This window comes from Cryptomeria japonica, chromosome 1 (assembly GCF_030272615.1).
Source record: "Cryptomeria japonica chromosome 1, Sugi_1.0, whole genome shotgun sequence".
In the NCBI taxonomy this organism is placed as follows: domain Eukaryota; kingdom Viridiplantae; phylum Streptophyta; class Pinopsida; order Cupressales; family Cupressaceae; genus Cryptomeria; species Cryptomeria japonica.
The window spans coordinates 137826169-137830459 of NC_081405.1; positions in this window are offsets into that span (position 1 = coordinate 137826169).

Genomic DNA, 4291 nt, shown 5'->3' on the forward strand with positions numbered 1-4291 from the left:
GGCTCTGGTACAGTTTTGTTCTCTATATCATAGATTTTTAGTGTTTTTGATGTGTATATGTCAGTAAATTGTATTAATTGTATTTAATCAACAATATCCCCCTTCCCGGTTCAGCCATAACTTGGAGCCTTTGAAGAAGGTATTCAAGAGAACTCCTAAGGCTGACAAGGAGAAGACAGAGAAGACAGTAGATCCTAGATCAATAGATGAGGTAATATACATTTCTATTGCAAATAAATTATAGTTAAATGAACAATTATGTTGATAATTGTGAACTATTTTCTACAAAAGGATTCTAACTTAGCTTTTGAATTGTAGTTTTGCAGCCATCTACAGAGCCGTGTATTGCATTGAAGAGGCTTGATTTTGATGATCCACTCCACAAACTATATAGGATCATATAGTGTTAGGTGTGGTCATTGAATGACCAATACATGTAGATATATTCTACATTTTTATTGTATATCGATTTGGACATGGCATATGCCACATTTTTGTAAAACTTGTATTGACTTGGCATACATGCCTTTTTTGATATATATAAATGTTGATATTCGATCCAATAAGTGTGTATTGTGTTCATTATTGTGCATTTCGTTGATATTGATAGGCATTTTTGATACATACGGAATTTTATCATTGTGTTGATTATTGTGCATTTTGATATATATATATATATATATATATATATATATATATATAATATATATATATATATGATCAAATAATTATTGATATGATTAAATGATTATTGTTGATCATTGTATTTGGCAGCTACCCTTTTATAAAGTTAAATGAATATTTGCCTATGTAACCAACAAAATGAATATAAACAACAAAAATCTATGATATAAAGCATTGCAATCATGGAATATGATTTGATAAAAATTTTAAAATATTGAATTAACCCTACAAAACTCCTTGTCTCAATGAAAATTAAATTCAATGGTAATGGTCAGATTTGATCCATGGTAATGATCATTGGATGCTTTTGATTCCTTTTGTTTATATTTGTCAATGTGAGTGGTGCAATAGCACCCTCATGCTCGCAATGGTCAAATTTTGGTTTTCATATTTTTCTCCATTGTTTTATCTAAGTAAGGTGATTTGGGACCATTAATGGTCATTTGAAGTCATTTGTTAAAGTTTGGGGTCATTTGGATAAAAGATATAAAATTTGCTCAGTTGTTGTCAAACTTGTCAAAGTTTCAAGGTAGGATAGAATGATTCCATTCGTCATGGGAACAAACCAACATCACGAGCGCATCTGGGTGGGCAAGTTTACACTAGGCATAGTCCTATTGTGCCTCCCAAAGCATCGTAACGTCGAGAGTCATACCCTATCGATGCGATCTCTCAAGTGCCCTGAGTCCAAAAAAATTTCAAACTTTGACGGACTATTTCTCTCAATCCAAGACACATATGATCAATCCATTTAAACATGTAGGGTCACGCGAGGCTCTTCTATAGTGGTCTATCTCGATTTTTAATGACTCGGAGCCATTTTCAAAAGGTAGCATTTTTTCGACTGCTGCAAAAACCTTCAGTCATATGCAATGCAAAGTTGCAAGATAGGCTAGAATTGATTTCGTCCGTCATGGGCACAAACCAACATCATGAGCACATCCGAGTAGGAAATTTTACATTAGGAATGCTCCTGTTGTGCCTCCCAAAGCATCAGAACATTGAGAGCCATACCCTACCAGCGCAATCTGGAAGTTGCTTGACAACTTTTTGACAGTAATGACTTTTTTTCTCAAATTGTATCTAGACTCAATCTATGACTCCCATCACCTAATAATGACCCAAATAATTCTCCATGATTATACAATGTACAACACAAATATCCATGATTATTGCTTACATCACATAAACTCAAAACCCTTAAGATATTCAAAACATAGACACATATATTCAAGAAGTAGTCACAAAACATAGTCACATATATTCAAAAATTTGCCTCTAAATATGGACAAATCAGCTCTTGGCTATTTAAATATACAAAAAAATGTGTTACAAATCATCTCATGGGCTTTTATACAAAATGTGGCATTTATATATGTGTGAATCAAGTCATCGCCATTTAAATATACAAAAAATGAATATAGAACAATTCACCAATGATATATACAAAATTCTCAAAATCATTCTACCCTGAACCGTAGAATCAATCAAGTGAGCCTTCTAGATTGGCTTTAACCCGTATTGTATCAAGTAATGCCTCATGGTCAGATTCATGAACTTTCCATAAAATTTTTGTTATGAGGTCTACCACGATACTTAATCAATAGGATATTTGTTGCAACAATAAGGATGGAGAAATGAAGAATATGTATGTGTGTTTCAAAGTCCTCGAACAACCAAACATCAGAATTATTGACAAGGTATCTCCTAAGTCATGTGCCTATTACGACAACAGACCCTATTGGATACTTAATACCCTCTTCGTCAATGATTGTGGTTGTCAATTTTCTCTTAGGCTCAATACAACGACACAAAAAGTAATTTGTTCCTTCTTCATTGTTCTCTTCTCCAACAACTATGTACACATGACCTACATATTATAGAATGATAATTAATACCAAAAATAATGTTTGATGCAACAAAATGAACCAAAAAATTCCTGCAATAAAATTAACCCAAAAATCACCTGGTTCCACTAGGTCAGATACATGATCGAAATCAACTGATGCTTCCATCTGGTTCAACTCTAGTGCTCTAGGAATTTGATAGGTATCAATGGGAACCAACAGTCTACAAGACAATTTGTCAACCCACTCTTGTGATTCACATTCTTCCCACAAAAAATACATACATGAAGAGCAAAAACATACAATCTGTCTAGTATAAATTATTGGTGAACTTGCATTTGAACTTTGAAATGAGTGCATGTCACAGGATCCTGCAACTGTACAACAAGATTGATAGTTTTCAATGTTAGATGTAGTGATCAACCAAAAATATCTATGAACCATTGACGTACTTGCATAACCTGGTCCCATTGTAGAGTTACACCATCTCACAACTGTTGTTGCATCTATCAACTCAACACCACCTTTGTACTTCAATTATTCTCTAGCTAGTGCTCTTTTACACACCCTTTTGCACCATCGTGCTCTCCCTTTCCATGTCCAGCCTCAATGAAATTCCAAAAATGTTGTACACCGCTTGTCACATGCATCCTACTCAACCAATGAAAAATACTTGCATTCTTGAATTGTGAGGTGCAATTATGTGACCATATTAAGTGTTGGTTGTATCGTATGTTCCTTTCCCTTAAACTATCATAGAAAACTTTAAATCATCCTTGCACAAACTTTGATGAATGTGTATGGTCTTCACTTATGTCGAAGTGATACTCTCTTACAACCTTTCTATCATTTTATGTACTATCATTTGCATGCATGAATGCTATGTGTACAAAAATAGATACTTGTGTAGAATGGTAATACATAGATTGCAGTTCATTTTGAGGTTGTAGTATATAATTTTCAGAAAAATTAACTATAGAGACAATGGTACCAAGAGTAAATGTGTCCTTGCATAACTTGAATTGCTCATCTAACCACCGATCTCTACGTGTATGCATTATGTACTCATAAACTAGTTTATCTTGAAACATTCTCATAAAATAAGCTACACGTATGCCATTTTTCACTAACTCACATCTCTTCAATTATTTTCCATCTTTAACCCCATATGTCATCGTATTGTACTTTGCAAAAGATACTAGTTTCTTACCAATTTCATGTGTGCTATCCAAATGTAGACATCTTGGCAAATGTTGCAAACCACCACATGTAGCACAAGAACCTTTCAAACACACCATCTTATAATAAATGCAACCATCATCTCTTTTACATAACACACTTGAAATAAATTCTCTTGGTGACTTGGGAGGTGGTTGTATATTGAATTCCTATAAAACATTGTAAGTGTGCAAAGGAAAACTTATATGAAGATAAATATCATAGTGCATGGAAAATTTAATATGCATCCTACAACAACACGTGGTGCGTACATGATTAATCTTGACATAAAAAGGTTTTCTCATTTCAAAAAATATTTGACTAATTCTTATTTGAGAAAACTTTTCAAGGAATATTTCATAAATTTTTTTTTGTCATATCCAAATAGTGTTTGGCATGTGGCTCATGATTTCTACATCCGATTTGCCTTCTAACAACATCTCTTTGGTTAGGCGAAACCCTTGTGTTGTCATGCCAAAAAATTTCAATTAATATTCTTAGTGCATCAACAACAACATTGTCTTTGCGTGGTAGTCTACCTG